Genomic DNA, 25,457 nt, shown 5'->3' with positions numbered 1-25,457 from the left:
CCCCCCCCCGCAGCCAGCGCGCGCTCCACGCCCTCCCCGCTAGCGCGCGCTCCCGCGCTACCAACCCAACCGCCACTAATGGGGAGGGGGGGAGGAGGAGGAGGAGGAGGGGGGGGAGAGAGGGAGAGGGAGAGGGAGAGAAATGTCACCCGGAGTCCCGGGCCGCGGGGGGAGCGGTGGCGCGTTAGAGATGTGTGTGGGAGAGCGAGCGCGGGGGAGCGAGACCTCCGCCGGCCCCGCGGACTTGTCAAGGTAAAGGCGGCGGGGGGGGGGGAGGGGGGGGCAGCGCGTTTTGGGAAGGTAGGGAGAGGAAGCCGGCGGGGGGAGGGGGATGTGCGCCAGCGGACCTGAGGAAAATAGGAGAGCGCCTCCCCCCCCCCCCCCCCCCCCCCCGCGCCTCCGAGGACCCCCGCGGCTCCCGCAGCGCTCAGGTTGCAGCCCCCCGTCCCCCCCCCAGCCGCGCACCCCGCCGAAGCCGGCGGGTTCGAAGCGCTCGGCGCTTGCCCACATCGCGCGGAGGCAGCCCGCGGGCCCGATCCCGCCCTGGCAGCCGCCGCTCCCCCTCCCCCTCCCGCCGCACCGGCTCCGCGGCAGCGGCCCGGCTCCCGCCCGCCGCGGCGGCAGCGGCCCGGCGACTCCCCCCCCCACCCCCCCCCCCGCCTCAACCACCACCCCTCCCCGCCCCCGCCCGGGCTTGCGAGCAGCCTGTGGCGGAGCGAAGCGGAGCGGTGCCGTGTGGGCGCATCCCGGGGCAGATTGGGCCCGGAGTGCCGTACGCTGGTCATTTGAAAAAAAATAATCTCTCCGAGGAACTTGACGGAGCGAGGTTCAACTCCGAGAGCGCTCCCGCCTCGGCTGCTCGCAATGCTCAGGGGAAAACGTGAACTTTCATTTTCACGCCGCACCCCCCCACCCCTCTCCGCCCCAAGTTGTGACTGACCATAAGGTACCTGATGGTCGGGTTAGTGCTCCTATCCCCATTTCACAGATGGGGAAACCGAGATGGAGGTTGCGAGCTGCTGAGAGCCAGGGCAGGCTACAGTGCCGCCCGAAACGCTAGCCTGCACTTGACTTTTGACTGCTGAAGGATTCTTTGCTGCGAGCTCTCCTCGGGCTGTGCGGACCCCTGCCTTTGTAGAGAGACCCAACGCATCCCTGCGAGCGGCTCCTCAGGATTTTTGACCTCAGTGGGTTGTTTTGTTTCGGTTTTTTTTGTCAGATACGTTTTTAAAAAGGGAAAGGAAAGCAGTCAAAAGCAGAGGCCTCGGACCTGCAAGCTGTCGTTCCCATGACTTTGGGGAAGATTTTCAAAAGTACATAATGAGAGTTTGGGAGCTCAGTTCCCACTGACTTTCAAAATCTTCCCTTCACGTCTCTGAGCTAGTCCTCTTAAACTCAGTTGGACTACTTGCAGACGAACGTTAGCAGGCTCAGGGCCTAATGCTTCTCATGATTCCACTGCTCCCTTCTAGAGCTGCACTGACAAAAATATAAGCAGAACAAGTTTTGAAGGGAGAGGTAATTTCTTTCTCTCTCTCTCTCTCTTTTTTTTTTTTTTTTTAAACCAACTGACACAGTTGAAAACAGCAAGCTTTTGGGCTCAAAAAGCTTAGACCATCATGGCTACGAAAACTACTGCTACTCAGAAAATACGTAATTCTGGAGCTCCTTAGTGAAAAAGTAGTGCAAGGCAACATGTAAGTAATCACATAGTTAATATTATGCTTTCATGTTGTTATATTTTCCTCAGATTTGAAGTTTGATATTGCTGAAGAAACGGATTCCTAATTTTTTAAACCAGGTTCTCAGTGAAAATTAGCCAGATGAAAAAAACTTCAGTTCGTAAAACCTTTCTGTTAGAAAGGAGGAAATATAAATGGTTTGCAGTGTATTTACATTTTTTCTCTTATTTTATTAAAATTACCATGAGTGAAATTTTCAAAAAGTGTGCCTTTCAGCTGAAAAGAATGATAGTAAATGTCTTCTATTTTTTTTTTCTGAAAGTTATGTGCCTGTGAAAAGAGGACTTTGCAGTAGAAATAGCAATGAAAATAGTAAATAAAAATATAAAATTATTATGTTGCTGATACCACTTCTCTGTACCTAGATTATGTATAGTTTTGCCCTAAAATAATTCTAGTTACTATTTTTCACCCATTTTTCCAACCGTAATAAAAGAATAAGATATAGAAGATGATAGTATGTCATTCTATTTAACAGGACATGGTATTCTCTTATATGAATCACACTATTGTGCTTTCAGATGTCATTCCTAAGGTTTCATTAAGATTTTTAATGAAAGTGAAATTTTTACATGCCCTAATGTTTAATACTTGCTCTCAGATTCCATACTTAATGCACATAGGCCCTGATCCTGTATAGACTGAAATGTATATTATTATGTGTAAGCACACTGAGTAGTTCTCTTCATTATTATGCTTTTGTATTTTGGACTTCAGAAGCTAATAGTGATATTACACAATCATTATTCTCAGTATTACTTAGGACTGCAGGAAACATAAACCTCATGTAACAGTCTTGATTTACATCTTCCATTCATATCTCTTAAGTTAAATAAAGCACAATTATAATGATTTAAGGATCAGAATGGGTAAATATTTAACCGAGTATCAGAAAAAGTGAGAAGGGCAATCGCTATAGTCTAAAAATCCATGTAATACGAGGTGGGTATTGCATTCTCTTGCTGTAGCATCTGGGAGAGGATCATCAGTTTGTTTCCTCAGCGGCTAGTGAAGCCAAAAAGTCACAGCAGGAACACAGCTGAGGGCAGAAGGGAGAGAAAGGGATTTTGAGCCTCACAAAAAAGCGATGTCCATTCCTTAGATCAAATTTCCATTCCAAACAACTTGGGCTCATCAGAATGGTGGAAGTCTTATCTTCTGTGGTAGCAAATATGAGGTTAAGCTGCAGTTTCTATAATGGACTCCTTTCCTTGTACAGCACTACCTGAACACCTTCTAGTAGTGCCTGTCCTCTGTTACAGATTCTTCTCCTCAGAGAGCGTCATTATATTGTCAGGGAATCTCCTCATACTGTAATAAGTGACATGACCAGCATTTGTCATGTTATCTGTTCTCTTGTTGCCAGGGGAAGGAGCATGTGCAGTTGAATGTTTTCAGTTTATTTTATCTCTCTTTTCTTCCATATACGTGTTATGTATTTATGTTAGTGAGGCAAGGTCAAAGTAATGTGTTTTGTTCTTCAAGCAAAATGCAGTTAGGTTTCTGATGGCCCTTAGCTCCTAGGCACATTCATTCCATAGATTTGCACCAGCCCAGAGAAAGTTCTGTCTCTAGAAATGATAGCTTTTCCCCTTGTGTTGCACAAGTTCTCTTAACGTCAGAAGAGGGAAACTGTTGGCAACTGGATCCAGAGACCTAGTAGGCATTTCTTTAGGAATCCTGGATTTAGGCCCTGGAGGATCTAGAGAGCCTGAATTTGTAATTTAAAATTCTAGAGAAAATCAGTATAGAGTGGCAGAAAGGGACTTAAAATAACCCACATTGCTGAGATGACATCCCCCCATCTCCCTGTACTTGGAGTTTCCTATATGCAGCAGACTTTGTGCTTGGATATACTGAATTGCCTAGGTCCAGTTGAGAGGTGGCAAAACCGAAGCAAGGTGCTTATCTGCCAAAATGGCACAGAAGCTTTTAGCTAGTCAAGGATGATTAGAAAGCTGGAGGCTGTCTTCTGACTCAAGCACACATTACAAATTACCTTGCTATGTGTTTCTAAGATTTATTTTACAACCATGAGGATTAGAGGAATTTGTTGTAATGAAAACTGGCATTGTGTCATTACCGTGTAACTTTTTAGCTGGATTCTTTGGCTTGCCTGGGTACTTGCATGGTATTCCGTTACCTTCATTTGGTCTGGTTCCTAGGGAAGTTAGACCGGTTGGAGGACACCAAGATACACCCACATGTAGTAATTATAATAATCTTTTCAATAATTGCGCATCTACATATTATTTTGGTATTCTGTTTGTGTTTGTATGGCATATGGACATACAGCCAGTGGGAATTAAAAGTTTTTTTCTATTTATTTTTCTAATTTGAGCCCTGCCTTGCCCCTGATGCTCGTCTAGCCTCCTAGATCCCTGTTATAGATTCGTCTAAGCCTCCCTGCAGACCTCTTCTGTAAATTTGATATCAGTTGAAGTTTAAAGTTTCAGTTTAATAACCTAGTAACTGCAGCTGAACGTCCTCTTTCATGTATGAGTTTTCTACTTCCTTCTGTAGCCGTTCAGTCTCTGATTTACCCTGACAAATATAGGATTTGGAATTCATTACTTTTGCAATTTCAGTCTGCTAGCAATGATAGAGGTTGTAATCTAGAAAGGACTGAAGTGGACAGGATTTACTATTGTACAGTGAAAACAGAGTTCTGAATTTGCCAGTATAGACCTGATCTAGGGATGCTTCTGTAGGCAGTAAGGACTGCAAGAAGTATGTGCTGGCTTAGGACTTGCATCTACTTTATTAGATTTCTTATAAACTTCCAGATGAAAAAAAAAAACTAGCTTTTTTTTTTTTTTACTGTAGACTACCTCCTGATTTTTCAAGAGCCAACTTTCAATTTAGGGTTTTTTTTCAGCCCCTAAAATGCTCAACGTAGCATAAAGACTAATGGTGTAGTTGAAAGGTTGGATTTACTGTATTTCATTCAGATCTTATAATATTGACTCTAACATGGCTATAGGCCTGACTCATAATAATGAACATATCCCTGAGGATTTAAGAAAGCTTCGTTATTAAACTTAGGTTCTGTGGTATAGTTTTGCTAAAATGGCCTAACTGTAAATTCTTAATTTTTTAATATTTTGTGGATTTAATGGTTGTGAAAAGTGCTGGCTTGGTATCTGTGAAAACTGAAGCCCATTCTTTATTCATGGATTAATTACAGCACAGCAGTTGCCAAGTGATCTTCTACACAGCACCCATGAACTTCTGCCTTGAACTGAAGAGGACTCATCAAATGGTGAGAAAATAGTGTGGTTGTCGTGACTATTAAGTTATTGAGGGGATGCTCTATTATTTTTTTTCTTCCTACCATTGATTCTGTTATTTAATAGGTATTGAAGTTAGATTTTTGTAGGGAAATTGCTGGGACCATAACCTAATTTCTCCCCCTCCCCCAGTATTTCAGCTGTTAATTTCTCAAGCTTTGCTATCTTCTTAGCTGTCCTTGACTTTTCAAAAATAATTGTTAGTGATACACTGAATTCATTAACTAATTTCTTTCTTACTTGCTTTAGCCTTAGTCCTGTGCATGTGCTTAACTCTGTTCACATGAGTAGTTTTATCAGTAGCACCACTTAGAGGAGTGAAGTTCAGATATGTGGAATTGTTTGAAAGATTGAAGCTTAAACTTTGCAGATATGTATGCCTGCATTTAAATGAAATGCTACTGAAATGAATGCAGGAGTGAGGGTTCTGGAAATGCTTTAGCTAGTACTAATTTGTTTGCTTTTATGCTGTTCAATTTATTTCTTTTAAAACAGCTTGATGTAAGTTGTTCATTTGCTTCTCTAGTTTCCCAATTTCTGGGAAATTTTGAAATCTGAGCTTCAAAACATTTATAAAATTTTAGTAATGCCCATAATTCTCTTGAGAAGAACAAAATGTTATTTTATTTAACCGTTTTATGAAAAGGTGACTGAATCTATAGAGGAACTAATTCTATCTCTAGCTCACTGCCTTAATCAGGTCTTTAATCTTACTCTAGCGTCCTGCCTTCATTAAGTAATGATTCTTATATGTATGGATTTATTAAGCATACATCTTAAAAACAGGGAGTTTCCTTTTTTACAGCTACAGATAAAGGATGGAATACTGGTAGCAAGGGGTTGTGTGTTTAAGAATATAGTTGTTGAGTGTTGATATTGGCTTCCTGGTCATTTAGATAGGTGACAGCTTAACATAATGGTGCACAGAATGATCCCTAGTTCAGGAGACAGATCACAATGATCAGAAGTTCACAGGGTGCTGAGAGATGGCCCAGACCTTTTTTTGGTATCTCAAAAGGTGGCTCAATTTCTGTTTTCCTTTAGTAACTGTATTGTAGAGTAAGGAGTAAAAGGGACAGAACCCTACTAGCGGCTTATGATTTCCACATTTTCTCCTATCTCTGTGATTGTTACCATAGAGATTGGAATACGGGATATTAACCCTCTCCCAGCTATTTACCAAATTGGATTTGGAAGTACAAGTGTGTTTAAATAGGCAGGAGAGATGGTGAGCCCTTTATACCAATAAATTAACTACAGCCTGTGTTAAGAATTACTTTAGTACTGTTATCAACCACTGAACCAATTTAACTTTTGCCAGGGTTATTTACCATTTTGTGTATTAAAAATAGAATTTAATACTTAAGCCAGAAAGAAGCAGTAGTTTTCAGGCAGAGTGCATTAAGATATAACCCAGAGACCGTTTATTTTTAATACAGATTCAACAATCTATTTCTCTTTCTTAGCCACTTTTTCTTTAGTTTTCTTCTTGAGACCCGATTCTTGAATTAACTTTAAGCACTTAATTATTTACATTCTGCTTCATCAAACAATTAACCTTGTACTTGAGTCACAATACTTGCATGAGTATGGCTTTTGAGAGAAGAGTTTGAATCCACATTAGTCCCTTGCGTCTTGTACTTGGCTTTGCCTATCGGATAACCAATAGGCTGGATCCAGGCTAGCGCCAAAGTGTGAGTCTGCATGTTAGCAGGGGCTCAGATCTGAATGCATGCTCGATACTACAGACATAGTGAATGATTACAAGATGATTTAAATTTATTTTCAAATTTAAGCACTTCTTTAGTTGTTTAGCTGGGCAGAGTTTAGATATTCCACATGCTTAAAGTTAAATGGTTCAGGTTAAGTGGCTTAAAAGTTTTCCTAAAGCATTTTTGGAATCAATGCAATTCTTTTACTTCAATAGAAGAAGAGATAGGCCAATGTAAAACAGTTTTGAAAAGCCCATTCTCATTGCTCTCCTGAGAAGATAATTTTGTTTCTTTTATTCCATCCCCTTTTTGGTTAAGTCAGTCTCACTTCCCTAACTCTTATAACCATTGTTTCCTGCTAACCTTTCCTCTAATGTCCAGTTTTCTATTAACTTTTCCACGCTGACTATTCTCTGTCTCTCTTATTTTTCTGGAGTTTTGGAGAGGTCATTATACTTTTTCAGTTTCTTTCCTTCTTTCATCAGTTCCTGGAATCCAACAACAAATAAACCCCTCTGATTTCAACTATGCCTTTTTGGTGAGAAATGCACAAGTAAAAAATTTAGTGCTAGATCAATAGAAAGGGTAAGCAGAGCTCTGTGAATGTCATTTATAAAAAAGGGAACTGGGACTTGCCTTTTATTAAAAATTATTCCCTAAATTGGGATATCAGTATCTGGATCCAGGCAGTAGGATCAGGATTTTAAGGTGATTCTTTAAAAATCACTATGCTTATTCCAAAAGAAAAAAAAAAAAAGAAAATCCAACCAAAAACCCCACAAAAGAAAAGTCCAGGTGTACTGAATAGATTCATTAGACTTAATGTACTGTTCTTTTATTGAGCTATGTATCACTGAACTTCTCTTAAGCCTTAGGAGAGACAGCATGGAATTGGAAGAGAAGCAGGGATCTCCATGAAGGGCAGTCTCCTACAGTCTTGGTGAGTTCAAAAAATATATATAAAATTTTACTTCTGTTAAATTTTCACCTTTATGAAGCGACATATATTTAGGGCCTTGATCACCATGGCAGAGCAAAGCCAGTTTTATTGAAACAGTCTCTACATTCTCTGGATTGATTTATGCTATCACCATGTAAAAATCTGTGTTCTGTTATAGCTGAGTCTGTGGTGTAACTCCTGAATGAAAACAATAAGTGACATCAAATTCATTAGTTATTTTCACAGTGATTATGCTACAGTGTTTTCATGCCCAGTTTCTGAACAAAACAAGATATATAGGATTATGTTGTCTCCTAATAACTTTTGAATCCACCGCTTAATTTCAGCTGCATTTGATATACAGATAGAGGTCACAAAGTCAAGTTTCTACAATTTGAGTGAAACTTAGCAGCTGGGAGTAGAGAAAGGACTCAAATTAGTGCCCCTGGGGTAGAAAAAGCTGCAGCATGGACTCAGAAATTTTCTGTTGTGTTCAACCTGTTGACTTGCCAGTCTGTGTACTTGGTTGGTCGGCCAGTCAATGCATGTGTAGCTCAGACCTAGCCACAATGTGAGCTGCCTCTTGTTCTCCTAGAAGTCAGAAGCTGGTGTTTTCTGCAGGAATTTAGGGAAATCTGTTTAGAAGGGAATGGGAAACCAGCCAGGTTAGTGTCAGCCTGGGATTACTGCACAAGTGTGTTGGTGGCACGTACAAGCACGCTGATAGGTAACTAGGCTTCATTACTTCTGCTAGTCATGAAAAAAAAATTGTTTTTGCCAAGGCCTTCTAGTCTCCCAAACCACTTGTGAATCATTCCATTTTATGGTAGTTTCTATACCTGGATTAGATGCATGTTTTTCCTGTCCACGTCAGAGAAGGGAACTGTTGAGACAGCTTCAGTATTTCATTTCTTTGACTGTTTGGATGTCAGCTCTGAGCTATTTCTTAGGTTGTCAAAATTGTAAAACTGTGTTTTCAGCTCTCCCCAGAAACTGACTGTAATTTAGACTGCAGCTATGTACCCCTGACCCATCCTACAACCTACACTCTCGGAGCAGTGCAGGAAACATGCATTGTATTCCAATTAACTTCCTTTGTGAAGAAAGCTGTGGAGCTAGGCACAGGGACAGAAAACAATATTAGGATCTGGCTGCATCAAGTTACCATGTTGCATTGCAGCTTGGGAAATGCTAAATCTGTAGCTGCGTGATTATGGGCACCACGATTGCCCTGAAAGGTATGGTCTGCCCATTCTTCTCAGTCAATGAGAAATGGGCAGATTGCACTTGCCAGAGGTACTAGTTCACTCACTTCACAGGCTCAGGTAGGCAGCACTAACTTGGCAGATGTCTGATGTGTTTAAATTTTCTGCATAATGTTAGACAGGGGTCAAGATAGCTTATAACACTTTTTAAACAGAACTTAGCACTGTAGCACTGTTCTTTAGAAACAGTTGAATTTCTCAGAATAACAGAAGCCTAAGAGTCATGCATATGAAACATAAAATTTAAAAGCAGTAACATGAGAAGAAACACTTAGAATTCAATATTGTAAGACAACTGCCTTGAAATTTGTCACAAAGTCTGAAATGCGTATTTTAAATTTTTTTGTTTGTCCTCCTGCCCAGTTGAAAACCATCAAGCTGGCAGCAAGGAATGAAAAACTGTGATACTCTTCTCTCCATTTTCTGCTTGTTTTCATGTCTGTTGTTTCATGAAATCAAAGCCAGTAAGAGAACAACTGGTCATTAAAAAAAAAAAATAGAAAAGACTGCACTCCATTTATATGGAACTTTTGGTTCTTCTGTTAGATTCTCAAATCCTTTTGTTTGGTCCCAGCTTTCTTTTTTAGAAAAATATCGTTGTTTCCCTAATGCTATCTGTATTAAAGGAACGAAGAAATGTCTTCTGCATGTTTCTAGGATCTAGTGATTGCTCTTACAACCTTTATCACCAGGGTCACCAGTTAAATATTATTTCATGGAACCTATGGCTAACCTGTTTTTAAATGGCTTATAATGTATAAAAACATTGTAAGTTATAATATTTTCCTTTGAAAGATCAACATAGATGTGTTTTTAATAAGAACAGTAAGTTCAAATCATGAATGTTAAGTTTTGTGTGAACAGCAAAGTGGTGGTAAGTCTTGTTTAACGTTATATTCTGTGCTTCCTATGTTTTAAATGGTGTTCACTAAGAGCTTGAACTCAGCAAATAATTATAGTTGATTTTCATAAGGATTTTTTCTTCAAAAAAGCCAACCCTTTTTAGTCTGAAAATGACTAATACTAAACTACTTTTTATGATGTATTTTCAAAGACCTTGGTCTTGGATGCTGCTATATGTGGTCAGATACTTTCACGTTCATGAAGACCTCAATAAATTCACAGGCCTATACTATGTCCCCAGAATGGGTGTTGTGAGACAGATTTTAAGAAGGCTTAAGCACTAAAAAGCAACTTGTGTCATAGACCAAAAAAACTAGGATAATTAATTTTTAGAAAATAATAATTAAAAATTTATGTTTCAAATACATATCAGTAAAAGCTCCTACAATGTGCTGTCACTACATGTAAAATCCATAAGCAATTTTAAGCCAGCATTCTTTAAAGAAGGAGCTAAAAATTCCTATAAGTGATATGCAACTTAAAGATGTATGGAACTCCTTTATTATGTGCTAAATGCTGTAATAAAACAGACTATCAGTAGGTTTTGCTGCATGTTACTAATTTTATTTTTTCATCCTGATATTTTTGCAGGTGTGTGGAGGAACAGGTCCTGTTCTCGCTGTTGTTACTCCCACATAGGCGGACTCTGTAATTGATTATGTGTGGGTAGGGCCCTATTGAAATTAAGGAGATTCTGCAATAGTGCAGGGTTCTTTTTGTGAAAGTTCAGTTGCAAGATCAGGACCCTACTGTGACTCCTTACTGTGAATTCTGTCAGTGTATCATTGATTGTGCTGGAACCTGCCTTTTGGGATAATGTAAGTTCTGCTTTTCCCCCAAATGTACTTTAGACATGAAATAATCATAAAACATTTCTAATTAGAAAATTAATATCATTTACATGCATTCTTTTAATTATGTTTTTTTGGCAGTACCAAATAATATATTCCTCAAAACTTCTTAATGGCACTGAGGCTTTGTGGATAGTTGGTCACATGATGAGAAAATTCAGCTGTAAGTACATTGAAATGATTGATTTTTTCCATAGTTAGTCTTTACTGATGTTGACAAACTAATAATGATAAAAAGGTGAATCAAGAGGTTTGGCTTATGTCAATTGACTTCAGCTCTTCTTAGAAAATATATACAATATATCCATTAAGGATTTCGTTATTCTTGGGTCATTCACCACGTGAACCTGGAGTCCTTCCATACCGCTATTAAGTAGGGAGTTTTAATTTGTTTGTTTTCTTTATTTTCAGAATGGTGTGTCTCTGACTTGCACTGTATTTTCACCCATAAACTTTCTGAAATTCATAGATCTATAAAACCTGTTTATACCACCAATATTTCTGTAGATATTGCAAACCGATTTACTAACATAATTGTCTTGCTGAGCTGAACATTGAAATGTTAATAAATATACACTTATACTTGTGTCAATGTAACTTGGTTAAATTAAACTAAACCGAGCTGGCATTATGAGTGAATTTGATCATGCATGCTGATTAGCTGTAGTCTTAGGCAGGAACTACATATTTTATTGTACCTAAGTACTTTGTGCTTAATCAATAATAATTACCCATATCATATGTCAGTGGATTCACCCAAAATAACTATAAACATGATGCTTGGATTAAGGAGGAAGTTCTTTTCCTGTAGCTATGGGTACAGTCATTGCTATGACTTCTATTTTTATATACAAGTGAGCAAAAACTACATGTAGGTATTTTCCCTGTATAACAAAAGGAGTATTATAAACTCCATGCCCTTTTTTTTGAAGCTGTATTTCCTTTCTGGTATTCAAATACAAGAATGTTTTCAATGGGGTCTTAGTATCTGAAAAATGGAAGAACTGGGAATGTTATTGAATTTGTAAATAATTATTAAGGGGCTGTAAAGGTCTAGAGGAGTTGTATGTAAGGACAATTAGAGATTCTTTCCTGTGGAGCAAGGACACACATAATAATTGGTGAGTAAAGATTAAGGAGGACAGGATTATTTTTTTTTGCTTGGCACAAGAGCAGCATGAAATGAAAGTAATCTGAAGAAAGAGCAAGACCAAAGAAGAAATCATAAACTCAGATCAAAAGCAGACTAGAGTGTCCAATTTAAAAAAACCCAAAAAAACCCAAACAAAAATACCCAAACAAAACCAAAAACCAGAAAATGGATGGCAAAAATATGCCTGAAAGGAGAACTAAATCCATAGCTACTGGTATTTCTCATTGCATTGAATATATGATAGATTTAAGTTTAAAACTTTCAGTAAGTGTTTTTCTCTAAATTTTGTTTTCTGATGGAGGGGAGTATATGGGCCTTGAAGAAGACTCAGTGACTAGTTGTGAATTACCTGTATAAATTGGGGATTCAAGATGACAGTTACAACTAAGAACAGAGGACAATGTGTTATGTATGCTAAACTACAATTAGTGCTAAGCAGAAGCCATAATTTCTTGTTCATACACAAAACTTAATGATTTTGAAATGTATCATCTTCAACAGAGCTCAAAACACAATTTCATTATGTTCGTTGCAGGATGGGAATTTTCAAAGTTCTAGTTTAAAAACTTAACAGTGATTCTTTTGAGCTTTTGCCATATAAAATGAAACTGACATTTTTCAATATAAAATGAATTCAATATGTGAGAACATTGGATGTTTAATTTTGCACAAAAAAATCTTGATCAGCATATTTTGGTTTTAAAATGTTTCAACCTAATGGTTTACTGTTTTCACCTTTTAATCCTATTGGCCATATTTATTCTTACTCGCACTGAGTTGGGTAAAAGAAAGAAAAGGAGAGGGAGATCAGGTGATTGCAAAAAAACCCCAAACACGGCCCTCTAGCCATGCCCGCCCCACCCCAAACCAGATCAAAAGAAGTGTCTCAGAGTAGATCTAGTTTCAGAGGAGAAAAGGGAGGAAAGTGACATGCTAGGGAGTGGGGTATGAGGAATCCCCTGGATGTTTCATACGTATCCAATTTTTTCACTCATCACCACTGAGAGGCAGATCACCTAGGTGTGACTGCTTCTCCTTCCTGTGATGGCAACTTCCCAGTACTTTGAGGGAAGTAATGCTGGGGCACAGCTCTGTTCTGCCTGCGGTAGTGCTGCTACAAATGCTATTTGGAAGAAAAGGAACTCTGAATTGTCTCCTGCTGTAACCAGCTCTCCACTACTCACTGCTGCTAACCCCATTGTGGAGCACCTGATCTGTTTGTTTCTTTGGTTTAACCCATGCCATGACGCCATAAATGACTGAAACTAGGAGAACAGCAAGAAAGCAGATACCAAGAGGAGGAGTTGATTTTGTGGAATGTAGCGAGTGGGCATTTGCTACACAGCTACACATTGTGTGGGCTTGGGAATACTTCAAGAGCTGGAATACCAAACTACAGCAACAGAGAGTAAGTTTCGTTTAGTGGCAAACCGAGGTGATAGCCCTGGTTCTGTGCACTAAGAAGGGAGAGCAAAGGAATGTGCCTGAACATTCAGCATGTTAGTTGTTGTAAGTTTAAGTTGTGAGATCTTTTTCTCTGCTGCTGTTTGTGCTTGGCTTGTATCGTGACTGTCCTGTCTTCAAGCTGGATGTAGCATGTTTTTGTTTTATGTCAAATGAGGCACCTATCATATTATAATGTCACGAACATTGTTTTTCTTCAACCCTTGAAAGTCAAAACGTGGTAGCATAGATAGCTGTAATAAGTTAGTAATAAATGTGACATGAAAGAATTTTCTCATTTCACAGTATTTATAGGAAAAACAATGTTTTATGTGTTTCATATACCTCCTCCCATCTTCTTTTCCACTCGTAAGCAGATCTAATGCATGAAAATTTTTTTCAGTAGTGCCCTCAGTTCTTTATTTCCAGTTACAACTATTGGTCTCTTGTTAGTAGCTTTTTTTCATATTTAGGTTGAGGGCCTCACAAAACCTCTCTGCATCCTCTGTGAATGACACCATCATGCTGTCGTATGTTTTAAGTCATCAAACCTAGGCTAAATCTGAGTTTGGGGAATCTTTTTTCCAGCCCTTTAAGGATTGTCTTTCTTCTCTGTCAGGCGATTATATTTTTCGTCCAGGTTTTCCATGGACCATCTCTTTATTAGAAAATCTTTTTCTTTTGCCTTGATAAATGCAGTCTTGCCATGCTCATTATCTAGTCAAAGTGCTACTCTACTGTAAATATCAGTTTCCAAACTTACTCCTTTAGTATTTTCAATTTCCTCCTTCAGTTTAAAGCAATAAAGATAAGCTATCTGTCTTTATTTTCAAGGCCCATCAAGACTACTTCTACCTGATATCTCTCCTTCAGTATCAAGAGGTTGACTCTGGTTTTGATCAACATATGATGCCAGCTTCCATCATTCGGTCGTTAAATTTTCAGACCACACTGGATATTTTCTCTTCAGCTGCCTCTCATGTATTGGTTGACTTTTTCATAAACAAAACTGTTTACTGTCTTCCTTTAAATATCTTCTTAAAAGTTTTGTGTACTGTGAAGCTTAAAACAATCCAACTAGACAATAGCTATATTGCAGGTTTATTAATGCCAACGGTTATCACAGTAGTACCGTGTCATTGCATTTGTACTCTGCCATAATTTCTCCGTTGTCTCTTTATGTAGAATTCAAGCACATCTACTTTTGTTGTGTGTTTATTTATGGCCCAGCATAATGAGAAGCGGTCCAGGGTGAGGGCTCCCAAGATCTATGGTAATACAAATAAATAATAATGAATACCCACTGGATACTGCAGTGTAGCTGTTGGATTCTGCTGTGCCTAATGTCACATCATATTTAATGTAGAAAGAAGGTGCTCCAACTAGAGGCCTCACAAAAGGGAAAGAAGCGAGTTGCAGCCAACAGATAAAATGCTAGCCCCAGAGGCCTTCTCAACTGTCAAACCCAAGTCAATAGCTCCTGGCATTGTGTCCTCAAAGCATCCCTCTCTTCTCTTCTCCACAGCAGTAAGAACAGACTCTCCCTTCTCATAGAAGAAAGTAAATGCAAATATTAAAAAGTTCTGCAGTATGTGCAAGAGGTTAAAGGACTTTTTATACTTCCATAGTGCCCTTCCGCTCCTTAGTGCATTCCCTTCCTGACACAGCATCTCTTGGTACAGAAATCTTGAATAACTACAGGCAGTTGATCCAGCCATGCTGTTGGTCAGTCCTTTTTCAAATGCCATCTGATCTCTGTTGAGAAGGGACCTACACTAGTTTTGATTTGGTATCTTGGTACATATCGCTATCTCGTAGTGCTCCGTTTCCTTTGTGCCTTGAAGGTAATGATTCTTCAGAAGAGTGGTAAGCATGAATTCCTTCAGGAATTCCCCAGGTATGTCACCCTCTTGCTGGAAGTGGGTCTGCATGTATCCCTTTTCTTTCTTTCAAAGGGGCGCTGAAATGTCAGTGTATAGATTATAGACAGATGGTAGAATGTTTAGTGTCTAGCTGATACAGAGATGGTAGATGGGACTATGCAGACACATGGCACTGCATATACCAAAGAAAATATAGTCAAATAAGTTAATTTTATCAGAATAAACCACAAAACATAATTACAAATGGTTCTATGTCCGAATAGGAAAAGTCTAGTAAGAGCTCTGGACTAGTTGATAGGATGGAGATAGTGACTGTGGGAGACTGGAGAGGCTGTACAACCCGAAAGCTTGATCATAACAAGAGTTCTCAGTTATCTATATATAGACTGGATAAACTTAACATTAGGCCACATTAGGCCGTCATGCACAGGCTGTATTTTTAAGTATCATCAAGAACTACTTTTTGAGCAAAGCAGCTAGAGAATCCATAAGAGGGGGGACAGCCCCTGATTTAGTCTAGATTAGCACACAAGAAGTGACTATAGAAGAGCCGTTCAGTAGCGCTATCTCATGTCATACTCAAGTTTCTCATTCTTGTTAGAGAGAAAAAGATTAAAATAAAAAAAGTCCAGTATTGTTTAAAAAAGAATTGCATACAAATGAAAATACAGTTTAAATAAATATTAAAGGAGACATGAGGACTTTGCTTTCTGATTCTAACTCAATTGAATAAGAATTGTCCAACACAACTGAACAGTAAAGGAAATTGCTAGAAATAAATAGAGGTTTTTCAAAAAGTGAAATCCAAGCAAGCAAAGCAGAAAAGAGCACAATTCTGGCAAGTTAAATGTAGACCTATTATAAGGCAGAAAAAAAAGATTTTGAAATGCAACAGGCTAAAATCCTAAAAACCAAACCCCTTTTTTTTTTTTTTTCAAGTGTAAATTTTGCTAATAGGGAGGTGAGTTCAATAGATAATTGCGGATAAAGAAAATATTTAAAGACAAAGCCATCACAGAAAGAAACAAATGAACATTTTGCATTGGCAAGTTTTATTACAGGGCCATTAGGGACATCCCCGCATAAAAGTTGTTCTTTATAGGGAATATTTGAGATTTGAAATATCAGTAAAAGATTTTTTAACAAATTAATTGAATAAACATAAATAGATTTCCAGATAGCATGTTGTTCATTCAGTAGTCCTAGAGAAATTCATAAATGAAATTGGTGAGCCATGAACTGTGTTGTATAATCTATCACTTAAATTAGCCTTCATAACAGAGGAATGGAGAGTAACAAATGTGACACGAGTTTTAAAAAGGGCTCTAGGGATGATCGTGGACTAATGGACTAATAAGTCTGACTACCATGACAGACAAAATGCCAGTGAATGTGATAAAGAATATAATTAATAGGAACATGGACAGGTGTAATAGGCAACCATCACCTTGGCTTTTGTACAAGGTAGTTTTGTCTTAGAGCTTTGCTAGTTACTTGAAGGAGTCAACAGATACACAGGAAAGGGTGACCCAAAAGTTTTAAAAAAGCTCTGTAACCAAAGACTGTTAACAAAATGAAGTACTGAGTTACTTAGCATTCTTTGTAGATTAGTAAAGGGTTACAAGATAAGGAACAGTATAGCAACTAATGGGCAGTTTTAACAATGCCACCTCACAAAGATTTGTACTGGCACCTTTGCTGGTCCACCTGTTCCTAAATGGTCCGAAAAAGTGCAGTGATAAAGATTGCGGATGATAAAAGGAAAATATTCAGTTGGAGTCAGACCTAATGTTGACCCTGAAGAGTTGCAGAAGGATCTCACAGCAGGACCTGTGGTGATCTGGGAGCCATGGCTGTCACACAGGCCAGATACGTTGACCCCGCTGTTCAGCCGTATCTATCAGCCCAGAGAGGCAGTGGCTGCTGGATTACAGCAGCCGTCACCCTGTAAGCTGTGAGCTCAGCAGGCTGTGACCAGTCCTGCCGCTCGGGAAGGCAGGGACTTGTAGCTGTTCTTTCTAACCACAGCAGGGGCTGCAAGTTGAAGAGAAGATTCTTCCTCCCTGTTTCTCAGGTTTTCATAGCCCTGACAAGCTTAAAGTACAGATTCTGATCCTGGAGTTCCTGCCTGTCACAGGGGTGGAATATCACCGCTAAACTGATAGGTAGTATCTTGCTGCTGTGAGAAGCCAGGGCTCTCAAGCCATCTTACTGGTGTTTGCATGGATTTTTAGCAGCTCCTGCTAATTTGCTAAAGTCATTCTGGAGGGAGTTGTTGCTAGCAAAAAGTGGCAAAATAGTATTTGAAACAGAGAACTTTGTAGTCCTCATTGATTGATGATAAACTTTCAAACATGAATCAAATGTAACCTGGTCTCATTTTACTAAATCTGCAGATATTTTTTTATCCTCTGCTTTTGTTTGTTCCTTTATGTGGCAGTAGCAATATTATGGATGGGCAGATCAGTTTTACTTCTGTTGTTTGCAAACCTGTGGGCAATGGAGAATCCCAGTTTGCCGCTACTGCAGAAAGCTAAAAGCAGTAGCAGGCCCTAAAATTAATCCCAGGGGAAATCAGATAAAGAAGGAGAAATGTTTCACACAGCAACCAGAAGGTCTGGAGGGAGGGATGGAGTAGAAGACATCATTGTACCTTTGAAACAGCTGGAATGGTTTCCAAGCTGTGGTCCACACAACCCCCTACAAGGCTATGGTAAGTTGAACAGCTATTTGGCTAAACCATAGTTAACAGTGTTTTAAATACTCTTTCCAATTAAAAGTTTGATCAGATGGGTGTGTGGTGTTTTTTGAAAAATCTTAAGGGCTGATAATGATCTGTTGTTCCAAAAATATGAGAACCACTGTTCTGGAGTATATGAAAAGGTAGAGAGCACTCCCCGCTTTCTCAGCTTTAGATAGGTTGCATGCCTCCCCACCAGAAGCAACATGGAGAGGTTCCCAGAAAGGAGCCGCGAAGAGCAGTCTGGTAGCATTAACCCTTCTGTGTCCCCCCCCAGCCTCCCCAGTAACAGAATTGTGGGGTTCTTAATCATTGTGTTGTCCTTGAGTATCACTGAAAGTCTTTGCTACCCCTACTTTTAATATATACTCATGACTAGCAGGTTTAGTTTTCTGAGAAGTGAGTATAGTTTTTCAAGTCTTGCGTCCTCATCAGACAAAGATTATGCTTGTCAACTCCACCAGATTAAAAAGTGTATATCCATCTCTTTGAATTAATACCTGGTTTCTCATTGCCAGAAAAACAGATTGTAAAATTTTCTATTCTGTCATTTTTAACAGATGTAAACTTTCCTTACAAGTATTAGCATGTCTTATTACAGTATCTGTTTATTAATTTTAATAAAATCCCAATCCTATTTGACCAACTTCTTTTAATTTATGTCAGCTCCCTGAATGGTAATTTTACATTGTAAAAATCTTCTTTGTCCTCATATCAGGTCTCTCATTACTTTTTTTTTCCTACTGAAAATTTTCCAGAATCATAAAGTATTTGTATTATCAGTGCTTTTAGTTGCCCTTGACATAGGTTACTTCCCATTGTCCTGAGTACCATACAAGCACATCCATAAGTAATTTGTAGAGATGTTGTCTTTTCTAACATACTGCGCATCTTTATGTTAGGAATTATGGTGGTGTTGAATTTGAGAAATAACAAATTATAAGTCTTATTCAAACGGTATAAATATGTTTATCCTGAAGAAATTGGTTGTCTAATCTAAAATTACTATAGGGTATTTTATGAAGTTTAAACAAAATACTGGAAACAAATGTTATTGACAATAGTGTTTTAAAAAGAACTAAAGAAACTTGGTAGGCGAGCATGCTCTGTGTAACCTTTTTCTGTTCCATATTTCTTACTTGTGTGTTTTGATACATATATGGAAAATGAGGGGGTTTGTGAATGTTTTTATATTATCTTGCTAAATACCTGTTGGTAACTTCTGTGATTCTGAAGTTGTCTTTCTTCAGGCTTAAGCTACTAGTTGAATATGAGATCAAGGGAAACCTTTGCCTTGTATCAGACAGGAACATGTAAGGGAGGAGAGAGTGACTTCTGCTGTAGTGTGGAAAACAGTTATGTCCTGGTGTCATCTGTGAGTGACGGGAGAGAGGAATTCATGAGCCTAGGGAAGGCATATGGGTACGGAAGCAGTGATGGAGTGTATGGGTAGGACTGGGGATGTGTGTATGTGATCAAAGAATTGGGAACAGGGATCAGAACAGGGTTTCTGTAAGAGTTGGAGATGATCTCTCCAGTTGGATAAATATATTTGGGTCAGTTGGAAGTCACTTTACCACAGAACATGGCTATAGCTCTCTATCTGAATCTAGCTCACTCCACACTTGCCCTAGCTACGCCCTTCCCTGTGTCTTCTGGACCCACAGCTTCTTCTCCAGTTCCTGCACATGAGCCTTTTAAGAGGAAAACCTACCTTCCTACTTACTCCAGGAACAGTTACACGCAAAGGTACAAATGGTCCCACAAAACCCACCCATCTAAAGCTTCTCTTCTGTCCCACTATACTTTCTTCTGCTTCCTGCCTATGGGGTTCTGCACTGCAGGTGCAGACAGACAAATGAATCATAAAATAGAATCAGAATCATTTAGGTTCGAAAAGAGCCTTAAGATCATCGAGTCCAACTGTACACCTAACACTACCAAGTCCACCACTAAACCATGTCCCTAAGTGGCACACCTACCTGTCTTTTAAATACCTCCAGGGATGGGGACTCAACTACTTCCCTGGGCAGCCTGTTCCAGTGTTAGACAACCCTTTTCATGAAGAAATTTTTCCTAATATCCAACCTAGATCTGCCCTGGCGCAACTTGAGACCATTTCCTCTCGTCCTATCGCTTGTTACTTGGGAGAAGAGACCAACCCCCACCTCGCTACAACCTCCTTTCAGGGAGTTGTAGAGAGCGATAAGGTCTCCTCTCAGCCTTCTCTTCTCCAGGCTAAACAACCCCAGCTCCCTCAGCCGCTCCTCATAAGACTTGTGCTCTAGACCCTTCACCAGCTTTGTTGCCCTTCTTTGGCCACGCTCCAGCACCTCGTGTCCTTCTTGGAGTGAGGGGCCCAAAACTGAACGCAGTATTTGAGGTGCGGCCTCACCAGTGCTGAGTAAAAGGGGACTGAAATGACATGCTGTGGAAGTGCTGGGTGCAAAATAGTATCCTGCCTCTCCTTTCCAACATACAGTTTGCACCTTTTCCAAGTGGGACATGTCCCATCATTTGAAATCTCCTTATTAGAGATGAATTATTTTGTTCTTTTCCCCCTCTTCATGTAGTACTCATTAGAATATGATGATTTTTTTCCGCATGATGAATTATGAATTTTTAGATAACGTTTGTCTTACTAAACAGCAGAAAAAATCTCAGATTTATAAAGCCTGGTCCCTTTGGTTTGCATTTTTCTGTGATCTATGACCTTCCTAAAAATAAATAAATTAATTGTTGGATGATTGCACCTACTGGTGATAAATTGAATCTTACTGATAGGATGGTTGCTTTTCTTCATTATTATTTTGCAGTTCCCTTAAAAGTTGTTCATGAAGACTAAAGAGTCTGCAGAAGGATTGAAAGCCGATGTCTTAGGGCATCTCCCTAAATGCAAGGGTTTTTTTAAATGCAGGGGTTTTTTTTGGCACAGATCTTTTCATAAGTCTTAAGCTTTTATTTAACAGTTTTCCTTCTTAATATATGATTGCATACTTATATCTCTGACTAAACTAAGCTAGCCCAGAAGCATGATTTCTGTAAAAGTTTCAAATTCAGTAATTAATTGATAAGCCTTTCAGCTCCTGACAATACAAATAGGTTAGGTAGCAAGATCACTGTAACAATAAGAAAATAAAGAAAATAAGAAAATACTTTTTTGTTTTTGTTGTTAGAAGGTACATTTTAATGGAAAACTATTTTGGTGTTTCTTTCTTGGGCAGATTTTTATAGTGGATATAGAGATTAGTTTTTTAATGAGTCAACATTGGTCCCTAAAAATTGGCTCTACTCTTGTTGCTTGTCATATGTCGTTTTATCTTTAAAGACGGCAGGAGTTCATGATTACTGAGAGGTAACACCTTGAAGTTTTGGCCCTATCCTCTACAAAGTAACTTATACTGAGCTGACTTTCTGTTATCAAGTCAGTGAAACATCAAATGTTGATACTATATGTGTGGAACAACATTTGATATAATGGCTGTTAAGTTACTTGAAAAAAATCTTGTAAAGATGGATTTCGTATTTAGAAGATCTGGCATCTAAAAATGTGTGTCATGGATACAGGTAATAAATGTTTATGAATTGTTACAGGTGAAAAATATTTACATTTGTGTACAATATGCTAGTCTTAACTCCAGCTATTTTTATCTCCTTCTAAATATCATAAGCTGGTTATAAAGTATTAAAAGACATGAATCATTTCATTTGTTGAAGCATTCAGTGTGCATCATTTAAAATGGCTACTAAAGGAGAGAAGTGGACATGTGCTTCTCGTAACAGCTAAGCATAAAAATAAGGTATCAGAGGTAATAATATAATTCCAAATCAGTAAAAATCATTGTTATGTTTTGCTGTATGAGCAGAGCTCTTCACAGAATGATGATCTCATTCTAAGAGTACAGTTATCTAAATAGATTTTCATTGCTAAACTTTATTCTGGTGATTTTATATCTTAGATGGAAATGAGAGAACACAAACACTTAAATTTTAAGTCATTGATCTTCAGCCATGCTAAAAGCTTTCAGGACTTGGTATTTAACCCCAGGACTGGATCCATAGCCCTTTTAAATTTTGGAATTTCAGAAATTGTGCAGGTGAGTAGGAAAAAGCAAATGCGAAAGGAAGAAACTGAAATGGAGAGGAGGAAATTATTTTCCTTTACAGAAGGAAGGGAAGGATGAAAAACAATGTAATGAGCATAGGAGAAATAATAGGGTGAGAAGGGAGGAGTCAGGTAAGTATTCGCACTAATATTTTGTATTTAGTGCTCAGACATGTTATGCTTTGTGCTTGCATGGAAAACAGATTGAGGCTTCAGCTTTCTGACTAACTGCTGTGCTGAGCTATACTTTCTGTGCATTTTTGCTTTAGCACAGTTACTTCTAAGGAAGGCTTTAAATTGGCTTTCAGAGCCAACCTGAATCACAGAATGCATTATCCTACTAGAAAACGATGACTGCCCCAATGTTTTGTCTTCCTAAGTTAGCTCTTAAAAAACCCGCTATTAGACATCAAAAAATCAAAACCAGTTTTTTATATACATTTCTGTTGTTAGTTCTAGTCACTAGCATTTGGGGCAGGGCACAGGCAGGCGGGCAGGCAATAACACTTAGGGGTGGCAAAATTTGTGTGCAAAACCTAATTGTATTAATGCTGAAATTGAAAATTGAAACTGGTAATTAATCGTTATTCAACATGACTAGGCAAAGTCAATTAATTCATAACCAAATGTAGCTGTAGAACAATGGATTACTTACATTGGCTTTCATTGCAGGTTAGACATCAGTGTGTGGATTTCATCCATATGCTGTAATAAAATAAAATAAATTAGGAAACTGGCAAAAAAAGTTTAATTTAGTAATTTGTTCATTTATGTGCTTAGTTACTGCATGATTCCCATAAGTATATATGGTATTAGAGCAGAGTAAATGTTTAGGGAAATTATGTACTTTTTAAACTGAGCAATTAACTAATATTTATATAGCGACTATAACTGATCTTCATGAATTACCATGCTAAAAACTTGTTTATTTTTAAATACAGAGATAGGGACCTCCCATTTTCTTATATTCGCTTGCTGGTATGTATAAAACGCCTTAACTGTCCACCTGAGCAACGCTTTAGTGTAACTGAGCCCTGAGCTGATGTACAGCAGAGTAGCATCCCCTCTAAAACTGCCCCATTGCTGACTGGGGACAGAAAGAGTGAAAATGGGTGGAGCCGTGAGAGGCCTCATGGTGCCAATTCACAAATAATTCTGGAGTGGTAACGTCTACTTTTTTGGAAGGTAGTGTATTAATTTCTGCTGATAGAGAGAGAGAGGTCTGCATAAGAATTGCGCTATAAATTGCTGTGTGATAGGGTTCCCTTTCCTGTGCAGCGTCTGCGTCACTGGGCAGCAGTTTTTAAGGGCGCCCAGTGAAAACACAAATACCGAAAAACTGACATAGCTGTACTCTTTATATTCGTTCTAAAAGGAAGGTGAAATTAAATGCAGGTACAACTTTTAGAAGTTCTAAATAAGACACTTCATGCTGTATTTTATAAATAGCCCTTACCATTATGTTGTTTTGCATTAGTGTTACACTATTTTATGTTACATGGCTCTAGAATTGTTTAGATCGTATAAATTCTTCAGTGCAAAATCACATTTCAAGTGCACCAATGTTTATATTTTAAAGATGTCTTTTTAATTGCATTGTAACTGACAACTCTGTTGTCCTCATGTAATAGGCAGTATCAGGATGACCGTGTTCTGCAGTAGTCACTAATGGGAGACCATAGTGTGCATAGGTCTCCAATGAGGTATGAATTGCACAGTCCCAGGACTATGTCTCTCAGACTTTCCGTACTAACAAGAAAGTGCAGAACTGTCTCTTTGGTGTATATTCCAGCCCCCAGATCAGTGCCCAGGAGGAAAGCTCCCTTTCCCATCCTCTTCTTTGGTTATTTATGCTTTGGTACTGCAGTTGTGGTTTTGTGTCTGGGCTGGCAAGCTGGTGAAGGTGCTATGAAGAGGTTGTCCCCGCAGACCTGCCCCACGCTGAAGCTTCCTGCACAGAGACTGGGCTATATACCAACTTTAAAACCAGCCCTTCACCCGTGACTCTTGCATTTAATTATAGTTCATTTAAAATACCATTATAATGTAAGTATCCATGACGATGACATAGGATTTCAGCATTTTTTCACAACAGTATTTACTGTATTTAGTAACAAATTACTGAAATATCAGCAGTGCCATTTTAAGTACCAGTTAAATGTGATATTTCCTGAATCAGATCTTAATGTTGGGAATACAGAGTCCCAGTGATGTCAAGCTTTGATTTTTGCTTACAGCAGATAAACTTAGAGCCCCAGTAGTACGTAATTAGTCCTAATAGAAAAGCAAACTTTCTTTTATGTGGGTCAGACTTCATTTTTGTGCTCAGTATGGTGAAGACGAATAATGTTCAGTAATAAAAAAAATATTATGCAGCACAAACCTATTACATGTTCTGTGCAGATGAAAGTCATTAGTAAATTTTCTTTGTTCAGAGTAAAGGAAGTTGAAAATAGCTGTTTCTCATATTATTTTAATCCATATGTTGTTATCCATAAGTATTCAGCTTAAAGATATGCTGCTAGGTTCACAAATACCTAGTGAACTTCACAAAATTAATTACATTTCAAATATGTGATTCAGAGTCTAAGATTCAGACCTTAGGATGGGATGAATCGCCCTCTGGAGGTGCCCATTTCAGTCTACTGACTTCACAGGAATCTTGCTTTGAACTGACTAGCTCAAACTAAAAGTTAAGTGAGTGGCCTGTCACCTTAAGAGAGGAATAACTGACCATTTCATACCATACTAGGGCTTTTCTGCAGTCCTCTTTCTTTTTAAGAATGGCTGCCTTATTCCTCACCTTTTCTGTCAGTGTTCTTCTTGTACTGTTTCTAAAATGAATAAGCACAATTGTTACTGTTGCTATTTCCTGTGTATTTTGTTTTTTCCTGTCCTTTTCGATCTTGTTATCTTATCTTTTCCTGTTTTTTTTTTTTTTTCTTTTTCCTGACTCTTTTTAGCTAGCATCTCTTCTGAAGCTTTTCACTTGCTACCTCTCTGACCATCCTACTTTCCATGTTGAGAGTATTGTCCTAACTTCTGATGTGGAAGATTGCTGACCCTTTCCTTTGATGCTGATACTAGTATTTTCTGTGAGAGATAGATAGTATTGTAGTGAAGACATAGAAAAAGAAGAAAATGGCACTCGTGAATTCTTATGGTTTTGAATAGTCAAGAAGTATTGTTCTTCTGTCTTCATATAAAATGTGCTGGTTTCCTAATGTACTTGTAATTTGAAGATGTTTGTAGAAATGTAAAATCATATGTGAAGAATATAAAATCCATATTAAAGACACATAAATTTAACAAAATATAGCATTAGTCTTTATTTTAAAAAATTAGTCCTACGTGGCTCACTTGCAAAAGGTGGGATAGATTTAAAAAGTTGTGTACTGGTAAAGTCTGACTTATTAAAAGGCAAAATTAT

The 25,457-nt window shown here is 38.7% G+C and overlaps 1 long non-coding RNA gene across 2 annotated transcripts in view; it reads right to left on the bottom strand.

The window, feature by feature from the left end:
• Nucleotides 1–25,457, bottom strand: part of LOC309586628 — a 66,678-nt gene that overhangs the window by 15,708 nt on the left and 25,513 nt on the right. Inside the window, exons 2-3 of one of the 2 annotated variants that reach the window (XR_014227397.1) lie at nucleotides 22,683–22,732; nucleotides 1,860–2,781 (exon numbers count right to left, since the gene is read on the bottom strand). This is a non-coding gene — a long non-coding RNA (uncharacterized lncRNA). Of the gene's footprint in view, nucleotides 1–1,859; nucleotides 2,782–22,682; nucleotides 22,733–25,457 lie in introns of those variants that run through there. The other variant, XR_014227396.1, reaches the window with a different exon arrangement.

This window comes from Platalea leucorodia, assembly GCF_965183815.1.
Source record: "Platalea leucorodia genome assembly, chromosome: 2".
In the NCBI taxonomy this organism is placed as follows: Eukaryota; Metazoa; Chordata; class Aves; order Pelecaniformes; family Threskiornithidae; genus Platalea; species Platalea leucorodia.
Note: the sequence above shows the minus strand (reverse complement) of the source record. Positions and strands in the feature narration are given on the sequence as shown.